Source organism: Rhincodon typus, chromosome 4, assembly GCF_021869965.1.
Source record: "Rhincodon typus isolate 14 chromosome 4, sRhiTyp1.1, whole genome shotgun sequence".
Taxonomy (NCBI): domain Eukaryota; kingdom Metazoa; phylum Chordata; class Chondrichthyes; order Orectolobiformes; family Rhincodontidae; genus Rhincodon; species Rhincodon typus.
The window spans coordinates 96,381,437-96,394,943 of NC_063335.1; the positions used below are offsets into that span (position 1 = coordinate 96,381,437).

General features: G+C 41.6%; 1 long non-coding RNA gene across 1 annotated transcript in view; it reads right to left on the minus strand.

Moving 5' to 3' along the window:
• Positions 1-7,149, minus strand: part of LOC125482965 — a 20,674-nt gene extending 13,525 nt beyond the window's left edge. Inside the window, exon 1 of the long non-coding RNA XR_007261981.1 lies at positions 7,064-7,149. This is a non-coding gene — a long non-coding RNA (uncharacterized LOC125482965). The remainder of the gene's footprint in view (positions 1-7,063) is intronic.
• Positions 7,150-13,507: the final 6,358 nt, after the last annotated feature.

Genomic DNA, 13,507 nt, shown 5'->3' on the forward strand with positions numbered 1-13,507 from the left:
AATGTGGTATACTGTATCCGCTGTTCCTGTTGTGGCCTCCTCTACATTGGGGAAACCAAGCGGAGGCTTGGGGACCGCTTTGCAGAGCACCTACGCTCAGTTGGCACTAAACAACTGCACCTCCCAGTCGCGAACCATTTCAACTCCCCCTCCCATTCCTCAGACGACATGTCCATCCTGGGCCTCCTGCAGTGCCACAACGATGCCACCCGAAGGTTGCAGGACAAGCACCTCATATTCCGCTTGGGAACCCTGCAGCCCAATGGTATCAATGTGGACTTCACAAGCTTCAAAATCTCCCCTCCCCCGACCGCATCCCAAAACCAGCCCAGCTTGTCCCTGCCTTCCTAACCTGTCTTTCCTCCCACCTATCCCCTCCTCCCACCCCAAGCCCCCCCCCCTTCTCCTACCTACTAACCTCATCCCGCCCCCTTGACCTGTCCGTCCTCTCTGGACTGACCTATCTCCTCCCTAACTCCCCGCCTACACTCACCTTTACTGTCTCTATCCCCGACTCTTTGACCTGTCTGTCCCCTCTCCACCTATCTTCTCCTCTATCCATCTTCTATCCGCCTCCCCCTCTCTCCCTATTTATTTCAGAACCCCCTTCCCCTCCCCCATTTCTGAAGAAGGGTCTAGGCCCGAAACATCAGCCTTCCTGCTCCTCTGATGCTGCTTGGCCTGCTGTGTCCATCCAGCTCTACACCTTGTTATCTCAGATGCATACTTGTACCTTCAAGCAATCAGAAGTGAGCCGTATTATACCGAACTTGTAACGTTAAGTTAATGTAATTCAAGGCACACAGGTTGTTTAATAAGTGCTGCCCAATTGTGGAACCATCTCATGTATTGTTGGGTATTATATTCTGAGTTTTGCATATAGGGTCTAATTATGCACAGCCAAAATTCTACCTGTTATGAATAGCTGAAAGGAGATACAATCTGTCAGTCACTGGGACGTTTTGACTACACACCTGGCATTATGACACCATTCAAATTAATGTACCATATTAGTCACTTGTATGGTAGGCAGGATGTCTTTGTGAGATGTTACCTGTTTGCGAAGAATTCTATTCACGTTGCTTCTGCACAGAAAAAGTGTAAACTGGCTTGCTTCAACTGTTGCACAAATTTCTGAGACACCTGGTCATTTCAGGGTAGTCTGAGTAAAGTTCAACAGCATGGATCTTTCCTTCAGCAATTTATAACCTCCAGAATACTGTATTAAATGATTATGTTGGATTTACGCCATTTTCTGTTCCCTTAACAATGTGATGTTTCCAGCACAGCTAACCTGGTGACATTTGTTATCAAATGAGGAATACTGCACCATTTCTCAATAGTAACATTTCTCACCATTTCTTAACATTTCTTAACACTGCCTCCCCACACTCTCTTCCTCCACTCCCTCCCCACAACACCACTGCCAATAACCACACCCAAATGTTCTCTTTCTTTAGGTGCCTTGCCTGGAAAGGAAGTTTGTTTTTTTTTTGTTATGTGGTTTGATGCCACACAATGTATTTGGGTTCAATACAGACTGGTTGAAGAGAAGGGTTGGATGATCATACATGATAATCCCTTAAATTGGCTTATTGGATGGCACAGTAGGCTCAAAGGGCTGAATATTAAATAACTCCACAGCCAGTGATATCGCGTCACCATGTCACCCTTTATTTACACGTGGAGAGTCTTTATCACTGATCTAGCTCCCTCAGAGCCAGCTCTCAGAATGTCTGACACTCCTGTTCTTATTTGTCAGCCAGGGGTTCCCAATCGGACCAGATTAACAGCCCCAATCAGGGAACTCATATTCTATGTGGTCCACCAGGCTGACCTCATTACAATCACTACAGAATGGTCTACTTCTGTTCCTATTTTCTAGATTTCTAAGGTAAAGTCAAGAACTATCTTCAGGCTTAGACTTCAAAGTAGCATTATTTATTATACATTTATACTAAATACTGTTATACATGGTAATGGTAGATATGACAGACTCTGATCTTATAGTTACGTTATTAAGAACTAAACTATTTTCTTCATGTGCTCATATGAGTCTTCCAGTGTGAGGTTTGTTTAGTTTAAATTGGTCTATCACGGATTAGCCCCACCCACACTGAGCTATTTATGCTTAGTGATGTACAACTCTTTGACATCATTGTGAAGTCACTCCAGGATCTTGAAGCCCTTGTAGAACAGTTACCATGGACTATTGTGTTACTCCATGCTTATTCTTGACAGGGTTTTGCGACAGTTTGTCACTGCCTACTGCAAATAACTTATCAGCAGCCTCTTCTTGCAATTTATATCCCATAGAAAGATTTAAATGTTAATACTCAACCTGTTTGATCTCATTATTAATATACTTGCCTTAGCCACGAAAGTGGGACTTGTACCAAGATCTTCTGGCTCTGAGGCAAGGATGCTAATCTCTGTCACAAGACTTCCTAGACTATTAACTCTAGGTCACCTAATGAGACCTCAAACATCATTAGCTGGAAGCTGCCTGCAAGATTCAGCATTGACCCTCTTGACATTTTCTTAATCTATCTTCTTTTATTCAGTATTGTTTCTGGATTAATTTTCTGTGGGAAAGCGCAATGATAACATTTCTCTCACGCTCCCAGGAGAGAATGTGGCTCCACACAATTCAACCTTTTGGTTAATACAGTAGACTTGTAACCATTATGGCTAAAATCCATCAGCTCACTGGAAAACAGAATATACTGTTATCTGGAGCAATATACTATGCATAGTCCCTCAAGCGAGCTGTAAAAGGAAATGTGGACATTATTTCATGTTTATCTCATCTCGTACCATAGCCCCATGAGAACATCCACCTTAAATTCCATATATGAACATAGCACAACATATGCTGAATGCTGAAGTGCCTTTTAAGAATCCTTTTCCCTTTATCTTCTAAAAAGGTTGGCCCCTTGCTAAATAATGGCTTTATGTCACCCTTGGTACTTCATCCAAGCAGCAATATTCAAAGAGGAATCTAACGTATCAGCAGGCAATTCTACCACTGGAGAAATTACAGTTGAGAGTTATTTTGGGCTTAACCATCACACACAGCTACTGGCCAGCAACAAGAGGCAGAGACCTTGACTGATTTCTGCTCTCTAATGCACACTGCATTTAAGTAACTTAGTTCAGATCTGGGATCAATTTAGGTACCTTTTCTGCTTCGTCAATACATACTCAAAAGCTATGCTCTCCTAGGCAGTCCATTTAGGTTTGTTTGAATTCTTAACAGCTTTGTCTTTCCACCAGCACATTGGGAAAAGGCAAATTCTAATGTCTTACAATCACTTGGCAACAATGATTGATCAGTGGGCAATATTCAATCAAAGTTGACCAATTGGTTTAGTAGAGGGATGTTTTCCTGAATATTTAATCCAAGCAGTGCCTGACCTGGGCACACTAAATACTAACATTTGGTATGAGCAATGGAACGGTAATTTATTGTCTAAATAATGCTGGTCTTAAGGCAGGTAATTTAAGTTAGGATAATGCCCTGTGACTATCAGCAACATTCAAATAACTCATTAAAGTGGCCATCCTTCAAGCAATGAGTGCTGTACAGGATATTTGACCGCGGAAGCCAACACACTGGAGCTCACAATCTTGCCCTTAATAGATGCCTATACTAAAGCACTACCACCAGGGATCACAGAATAGACAGCAGAATTTGGAATGGCTGGAAATTTTTCTTTCATTTGTTCAAGTCGGTTAATATCAGAAACAAAAACAGAAATTGCTGGCAAAGATCAGCAGGTCTGGCAGCATCTGTGGAGAGAAATCAGAGTTAATATTTCAGGTCTGGTGACCCTCAGAACTGATGGTAGACAAGAAAATGTCAGTTTATATACAGAAGATAGGGAGGGGGAAGGGGGTAAGGAATAAGCAATAGGTGGGGATAGAGCCCATAGAGAGAGAACAGTTGGACAGACAAAGGAGTGGATAACGATCTGGCTAGGAGAGTGAACAGCTATTAATGGGGACTGTTAGTGGCTAACAGTGGATTGAATGTAAAAGCAGGCTATATGATAACAAGGTCTTGTGTGTGGGGGTAGGGGCAAGGAAAGTTCAAGTCATAAAATTATGGAACTTGATACTGAGTCCAGAAGGCTATCGGGTCCCCAAGTGGAAATGAGGTGTTGTGCTGAGAATCACTGGAGCGCTGTAACATGCCTGAGACAAAAATATTGGCCAGGGAGTAGGGGTGGTGTGTTGAAGTGGTAGGCAGCTGGAAGCTCAAGGGTTGTTTTGTAGGCAGAACATAGGTGTTCTGCAAAGCGGTCACCCAGTTTACACTTTGTTTCCCCAATGGACAGGAGACCACATAGTGAGCAGCGAATGCAGCAGGCTAGATTGTGTGAAGTGCAGGTAAAGCGCTGCTTCACCCAGATGTATGTTTGGACCCTTGGATACTGAATAATACTGATACTTAATATTAGCATCTCTGAGAGAGGATAAATTTAACAGGTTATGGGTTATATCTGGTAACTTCTTTATGAATGACGTCAGTTTCACGACATGCAGCTTATTTACCAATTAAAATATACATATTTTGGATCTAATGAGTCAAAAATTAATTAGTTATAAACAGCCAATCCTTTTCTGCTCATGGTTGCCTGTTGTAGCAATGTAAAATGAGTGATGAGAAGTAACAATCAGGCATAATTTCTGCCATTAGAGAACTTTGCACACTTTATGGCTCATGATAGTTTTCAGTAACTGCGTCAGTGGTGGTGGAAATACTTCAAATGCATGAATGCTTTTTTTATATATTAATTTGGGTACGTGCAGGAGTTCAGTTTTTAATCACGCCCAGGAGAAATGGATGATCAGGGTTGCTAGGCAGTGTTAAGTATATAGGGGTCACAGAAAGGACACAGCAATGTTAAAGTAAGTGCATTTTAGACATATTCAGTGGAGCAAAGATGGCTGGAATTTATTAGAGATTTTTCAGATTATTAAATGTTTTGAAAGGAAAGAAAAACAATTTCCTGTAACAAGGGATCATTAATTTAAGATTGTCACCAAGAAAGAGAGATTAGTTGAATTTCTTTACACAAAGTCTTGATGAGGCATGCAATTCTTTGTCACAGGGAGTAAAGGGAGAAACCACTGTCTCTATTAAAAGTGAAATACTTAGAGCAGGGAGTGACACAACGGGTCACATGACCTCCAAAAGCACTGAAAACATGTACGGTCGTCTATCTTAACGAAGATCCTATTGCTTTTCCTGCTGGCAATAACTCAAATCATGTTATGCCAACCCTTTAGTAGTACTGAAGGGACATAGACAAGATAAAAGAATGGGCAGTCAAGTGGCAGAGTGGATAGGGAGAAGTAATATAGAGTTCTAAAGAATGTACAGTGACAGAGGGATCTGGGTGCTCATATGCAGAGATCTTTGAAGGAGGCAGGATATTTTGCGAGAAACGTGAGCAAAGTACATGGGACCCCTGGCTTCACAAATAGAGGTATTGAGATAAAGGTGAGGAGTTTAGTTCAACTTTTACAAAAGTCTTTTAAGGCCCCTGCTAGATTATTGCATCCAGTTCTTATCATCACACTTTAGGAAAAATGTGAGGATCCTTCAAAGGATGCTGATGAAATTTACCTGAATGGTTAGATTGAAGAAGCTGAGGTTGTTCACCTTGGAGCCAAGCAATTTTGGGGTGATTTTGACAGAAGTATTCAAGATTATGATAGGAATAGGTAGACGGATAAAGAAAAAGTGTTCCCTCTAATCAATGGCTCATGTACTGGCTGATACTGATATGAGGTTTTTGGCTGGAGATGAAGAGGGAATGTAAGGAAGAACCATTTTGCGTGCAGTTTACAGTAATTATAATATTCTTGATCTTTGTGCTTTTAAAAACATCTGGTGGGCCACGAGGTACGAAATGTATTATCTTTCTTGAAGAAACATCTCAACATGGCCTCACCCTACTGTGAGGTTGCAGGAATGAGCAAAATCATGTGACATTGTATCACTTTCCTTGATTATGTAATCTATTGCATTAGCTTATCACACTTAACCCTTGATATTTTATCTTTCCCCAAGCCTCTGATGCTACCAATTATATTACAGGAATGACCTGGCATTCGCTGTCTGTGAGGGTGTTAGAAACAGAAACTGTAGTGATTGTAATAAGGTCAGCCAGGTGGACCTCATAGAATATGCGTTCCCTGATTGGGGCTGTTAACCTGGTCTAATCAGGGATCCCTGGCTGACAGACATAAATAGGCGTGTCAGATGTTCTGTTCACTCTGGGAGTCAGCTCTGAGCTGGCTGGGTCAGTGTCATGTACTATGCATATGTAAATTACGGGTGACTTGGTGACAAGATACCAGTCATCATGGAGTTATTTTAGTGGTGACAAGAGAAAAACACATCCCTGAAGAGATTTGCTTGCAACAGTCGTCTTTGAGTTGGGTTAAGCATTTCTGGCATCATGCCACTATTTGAGAAGCTTGACACATTCAATTCTGCCATCAAAGACTGGGCCCAGTATGTGGAAAGAATGCATTATATTTTCTGACAAATGATATTGGGGCAGATAAAAAAAACAATGAATAATTCTCCTGACAGCTTGTGGATCCACAGCTTTTTCAGTTATTAGAAGCCTGATGTTTCCTGAAGCACCACTAAAACCTGTCAACAGTCGACAGATTTGGTTAAGGAATATTATGACCCCAAGCCTCCTCTAATTCTGAGACACTATCGGTTTTTCTCAGCAGTTTCAGAACCAGGGAAATCCATGTTGGGATTTATGATGAGGTTAAGACAACTGGCAGAGGCATGTGACTTTGGTTTAACCCTTAATGAGATGTAGAGAGACTGCTTGGTTTGTGGGATTAGTGATGTAACCACACAAAAGTGTCGACTAGCTGCGACAACTGACTTTTTCATTAGAAAATCTAATATGGCAAGTGGAGCATGGCTACAGGGTATGTTGATGAAAGTGGACACCTCACCAGGCCGACAGAGCTTGAAGTACACCACTTGACTGAAGGCAATTGCATAACCTCACGCAGGACATACCTTGAACAGATGGACTCTTGGTCAACCCACAGCAAAATCCCAAAACAAAGCCAAGCCTCGGCCAAATGGTTAATATTTTCTTCAGGATCCGGGCCAGCAAGCCATTGTAGTTGCTGCCAGTATGCCGATGGGAGACAGAAAAGAGTCCCACTAGGCCTGAAAGGAGTAAGACAACTCATAGACAGATATCCCATTGAGTGCATACCATGGAAAATCCACCTAAAGCTGGTTTTGAACAGTTAAATTGCTTACCTACATCCAAATCAGGACCATTCAAAATAAACATCTGGTTAAATGGTCACCCAGTTCTAATGGAGGTAGATATCAGTGCAGCTGTATCAGTGATTGTTGAACCAGTCTTAAAGTTCGCTCTGGACTCCAACCCTTAAGTTTACATATGACCTTGGCCAGGCCAAGAACCTATACTGGGTAACCCCAATATATTAAGGATACAACTTTGGTTCCAGTCTCTTAGGAGAAGCAGCTGGTTCAGTTGCTACTCATTGTAGTAGAAGTCTCTGGCCCAAGGTTGATTTGGTGACATTGGTTGAGAAAAATTCAACTTGATTGTCTCAACATTTCTCAATTAGAAAATAGCTGCCTGACTAAGTCCTAATTAAATACCCGGGGGATTTTCAGGAAGGCCTAGGGACTATCAAAGAAGTCAAGGCACCTTACATGTTGACCAACAAGCAATTCCACAATTCTGCAAGGCCCACCCAGTGCCATTTGCCTTACTTGCAAAAGTAGAGGCAAAAATCAGGAGGCTTGTTTGTTTGAAACAGGGTTGGAGGAACTGGACCTGTTGCAAAAATGGCCTAGGAGAAACTACAGGAAAAATAATGTGCCTACATCCCAGGGGATGTAATGATTGTAATGAGGTCGGTCAGATGGACCTCATAGAATATGAATTCCTTGATTGGGGCTGTTAATCTGGTCCAATCAGGGAGTCCTGGCTGACAGATATAAACAGGAGTGTCAAGGGTTCTGGTCACTCCGGGAGAAAGCTCTGAGCTGGCTGGGTCAGTGTCATGTACTATGCATATGTAAATAAAGGGTGACTTGGTGAAGGGATACCAGTCTTCATGGAGTTAGTTCAGAGACAATCAATTATTTCAAAAAGAAATTTAATAGGCACTTGAGGGCAATAGACTTGCAGGACCACAGGGATAGAGTGGGGCATATGACTGTGGATTGCTATATGGAGAACTGGTGCTGACCCACTGGGCTGAATGGCCTCCTTCTGCACCATAATGACTCTATGAGAAAAAGACATGACAAAATGACCAATTATGGGCATAATTCAATTGTTCGTATGTTTCCATTTTTAAAGGTCTTAAAAGGGCCTGGTGGTTTTGGGTCCTCTTTTGTTGTCATTTATATAAATGATTTGGATGAGAAAATAGAAAGCATAGTTAGTAATGTTGAGGATGACACCAAAATTGGTGGCATAGTAGATAGTGAAGAAGGTTTTCTAAGATTACAAAGGGATCTTGATGAAATGGGTCAATGGGCTGAAAAATAGCAAATGGAGTTCAATCTGGATAAATGTGAGATATTGCATTTTGGTACAACAAACAAGGGTAGGGCTTATACAATTAATGGTAGAGCCTTGGTAGTGTTGTAGAACAGAGGGACCTCGGGGTGCAGGTGCATAATTCTTTGAAGTTGGTGCCACATATGGACAGGTAGTTAAAAAGGCATTTGGGATGCTTGCCTTTATTGCTCAGTCTTTTGAGTATAGGAGTTGGGAAGTCATGTTGACGTTGTACAAGACATTGGTGAGGCCTCTTCTGGAATACTGTGTCCAGTTCTGGTTGCCCAGTTATTATGAAGATGGAAAGGATTCAGAAGAGATTCACTAGGATGTTGCTGGGTATGAAAATTTATAAAGAAAGGCAGGATAGGCTGGGACTTTTTTCACTGGAGTGTAGGAGGTTGAGAGGCGACCTTATAGAAGTTCATAAAATAAAGAGGGGTACAGACAGAGTTAATGTTAGTTGTCTTTTCCCTAAGGTGGAGATTTCAAGACAAGGGGACACATCTTTAAGGTGAGAGGAGAGAGATTTAAAAAAGACATGAGGCAAATTTTTTACATAGAGGGTGGTTTGCGTGTGGAATGAACTTCCTGAGGCAGTGATGGATGTGGGTACAGTTACAATGTTTAAAAGACATTTGGACAAGTATATGAATAGGAAAGGTTTGGAGGGATATGGGCAAGGAGAAGGCAGGTGGGACTAGCTTAGTTTGGGACCATGTTCGGCATGGACTGGTTGGACCGAAGGGTCTGTTTCCATGCTGTATGACTCTATGACTCAAAGACTAACTTGGCAATGATCATAGGGAACATTCTTCTCAGAAAGGCAAATGCAGAGATATGTCATTTGCTCCAATATTACCTGCAGCTGCCATAGCTGTGAAATTGGTAAAGCCAATGATGATAATGGCCCGAAACCTAGCCCCGTTTCCTTGCAGGGATTCCCCAATTATCTATGGGAATAAGATGTGATGTGGCATAAGCTGATGTTGTGACATTTTATAAGCAATCACAAAGGAAACTAAATAAAGGACTACTCAATCACTTGCTGCAAACTAATTTTAGCTTCTTGGGTATCCTTTCCCTCCACTTCTTCCCCTCACTTCTTCAACCTAAGCTAACCTTGGGTTGAGATAACAAAGTGTAGAGCTGGATGAACACAGCAGGCCAAGCAGCATCAGAGGAGCTGGAAGGCTGACGTTTCGGGCCTAGACCCTTCTTCAGAAAACCTTGGGTTGAGATGCTTTTAGGCTCTCCAAATGTTTTTTGTCCTTACCCCTTTAAAGTTCACTACAATGTAATTTTCCAATTCCATCCAAATGTGCACTGTAGCTCTGCTAATAAACTGACCACAGTTCTCAATCACATTATAACACTAATAGCTATTCTAGTCTAAAACATGTCAAAAGTGGAAAATTTAGGCTACGATGTCCATTATCTGATATTCTGTGGTTCCAATAATCTTCCAAATGTTAATAACTTTTATTGGTATAAAAAGTAGAAAGGTTATGTAGCATTATAAGATTAAAACTATTAATAGTACACAAATTGCTTATGTACATTCCAGTGAAAGAGCTGTGACGCCAACTCCATTTATATTATCTGTACATTGGAAATATGAATGTTCCAAATTATTAAATGTGTAATCTTTCAAGCTTCTTATTTTGAGGGTGAAGTAGAAATAAATGATGTGCTTTACTTAAATTCAACTCAGATTATAAAAGGTGTGATCCCTAGGTTGTAATAAGTTTGAAACCCACATAGTGATTTGACTATTCTTACCTGGGGCAAAGGAAGGGAACCTTCAGCATACAGGACTAAAGAGAAATTGAATAATGCTCCTGATTAGTATCTAGCAATCCTTATTGTAAAACATAAATGTGTAAACATGTGAGGACAACAATAGACTTGTCTGTCATGAATTATTGTATGAGTATTGGCTATTTGACTGTTAATTTTCGCCATTCCCTTCATGAAGATGGTGAATTTTTGCTAGGGTAGAGTTCAAGTCATCTAATATCTTGCTTAAGTTAGCTATTATCTTTATGTGAACTTACTACTGGACTCTTAGTAATTTTATAAACATGGTGATAGCATTTGCTCACATTTGGAAAAATATGGACTTATTAGGGATAGGCAGCATAGCTTTGTGCAGGGAAGGTTGTGTCTCACAAATTCAATTGAGTTTGTTAAGAAAGTGATAAAGATGACTGATGCAGGCAGGCTGGTAGATGTTGTCTGTAGGGACTTTAGCAAGGCCTTTGACAAGGTCCCTCATGGCAGACTGATACAAAGATGAAGTCACATGGGATCCACGGTGATCTAGTAAGATGGATACAGAACTGGCTTAGTCATAGAAGACACAGAGTAGGGGTGGAAAGGTGTTTTTTTTCTGTGACCAGTGGTGTTCTGCAGGGATCAGAGCTGGGACCATATTCTATGATTTGGAGGAGAATGTAGATGGCCTGATTAGTAAGTTTGCAGATGACACAAAGATTGGGGACATTGTGGAAAGTGAGGAGGATTGCCAGAAGATACAGCAGGATATAGATAAGTTGGAGACTTGGGTGAAGAAATAGGTGATGGAGTTTAATCCTGACAAATGCGAGGTGAGCATTTTAGAAGATCTAATGCAGAATCTTAATACCATCCGAGGGATCTAGCCATACAGGTCCACAGTTCCCTAAAAATGGCAACACAAATGGCTAAGGTGGTCAAGAAGGTGTATGGTATGCTTTCCGTTATTGGTTGGGGCATATGGTATAAAAATTGTAATTTCATGTTGCAGCTGTCTCGGAATTTAGTTAGGTCATATTTGGAAAATTGTGTACAGTTCTAGTTGCCGCACTATCAGAAGGATGTGAGGCTTTTGGAGAGGGGACAGAAACAGCTTACCAGAATGTTGCCTGGTTTGGAGGTTATTAGATATGAGGAGAAATTGGACAAACTTGGTTTGTTTTCACATGAACGTTGAAGGCTTAGGGGTGCTTGATAGACAGTATGAGAGGCATGGATGAATGGATAGTCAGTCTTTTTCCCAGTGCAGAAATGTTAATTACTAGGGGACATATTTTTAAGGTAAAATGGGGTAAGTTTAAAGGAGAGGGGACACGCAAGTTTTTTACACGTGGTGGGAAGTGCTTGGAATGTGCTGCCAGAGGAGGCGGATACAATAGCAACATGTAAGGGGCATCTTGACATGTATATGAATAGGCAAGGTATAGAGGGATATGTACTGTGTAGAGGCAAAAGGTTTTTAGTTTAGAAAGGCATCATGTATTGGTGCAGTCTTGGTGGGCCAAAGGGCCTATTCCTGTGCTGTTCTTCTTTGTCCTGCTTCTGCTCCTGTTTTCTACGTTTCAATGAAACATCCTGACTTGTGAAATTCTTTTTCCACTGAGCTTTCTGTTTAAAACTTAAAATAGCTAACACGTAAATATAAAATTACATATCTCATGATATTGCTATAAAAAGGCACATTTTGTCAAAGCTTTTTGTCTTGCACCCAGCAGGATATTTCACAAGAATATGAATTCAAGGGGAAAAGCAACATTTATACTGCATGAGAGGAGAGTGCTGCTTGTTTGGCAAGTGGACTCTGACTGTTGAAGGTATTGCCATGGAGAATATACCAATTATTGATGACTGACAGTTAATTTGCAGGCTTTATTTACATTTTAAACCAGGAAGATTGACTTTGATACATCAGAATGATGGCCTAAATAACAAAACAACAGATGTATGGTACAAATAGTAAGAACTGCTGATGCTGGAGTCAGAGATAACACAGCGTGAAGCTGGAGGAACACAGCAGGCCAGGCAGCATCAGAGGAGCAGGAAAGTTGGTGTTTCAGGTCCGGAACCTTCTTATTTTGTTAAACTGGAACAGGTGCAATCCATGTACATATGTTTCTATCCAATAACTGCATTAGCTTCTAAGTAGCTTCAAGTACACCCTAAAATACCACACTATGAGCCCAACTGACAATCCTAAATTGGATACCAACATAATTCTTTGCACACTCTGGATTATCCAGCAAATCTCTTCCAATTGTAGAATCACATCTAATGTTGGAAAATGTGTTGCATTTAAAAACGAAGGAACTGCAGATGTTGTAAATTAGGAACAAAATCAAAGTTGCTGGAAAAGCTCTGTGAAGGAAAAAACAGAGTTAATGTTTCAGGTCCGGTGAGCCTTCCTCAGAATTGATGGTAGCTGGGAACAACGTCAGTTTATATGCAGAAAAAAGGGGAGGGGGATGGGGTAGGGAGTAAATGATAGGATAGAGCCTAAAGAGAGAGAAGAGCAGTTGGACAGACAAAGAGTTGGTAGTCGTCAGGGTGAACAGTTGTTAATGGGGACTATTAGTGACTAATAACAGGTAGTGAGTAATGGCAGGCTATGTGGTAACAGGCCTGGTGTGTGGGGTAGGGGGCTGGGACATGGGAGAGTTTAGGCCCCAAAATTATTGAATTTGATATTGAGTCCGGAGGGCTGTAGGGTCCCCAAGCGGAAAATGAGGTGTTGTTCTTCCAGCTTGCATTGAGCTTTGCTGGAACACCGCAGCAAGCCAGAGACAGAAATGTTGGCCAGGGAACAGGGTGGTGCATTGAAGTGGCAGGCAATGGGTCATTCAGGGTCTTTTTTGCGAGCAGAACGTAGATGTTCTGCGAAGCGGTCGCCAAGTCTATGCTTCGTTTCCCCAATGTAGAGGAGACCACATTGTGAACAGCGAATGCAGTCGACTAGATTCTGGGAAGTGCAGGTGAAGTGTTGCTTCACCTGGAAGGTATGTTTTGGGCCCTTGGATACTGGGGAGGGAGGAGGTAAATGGGCAGGTGTTGCACCTTCGCTGGTTACAGGGGAAGGTGCTGTAGGGCTGTTGGGGGGGTGAAGGAAGTGTGGA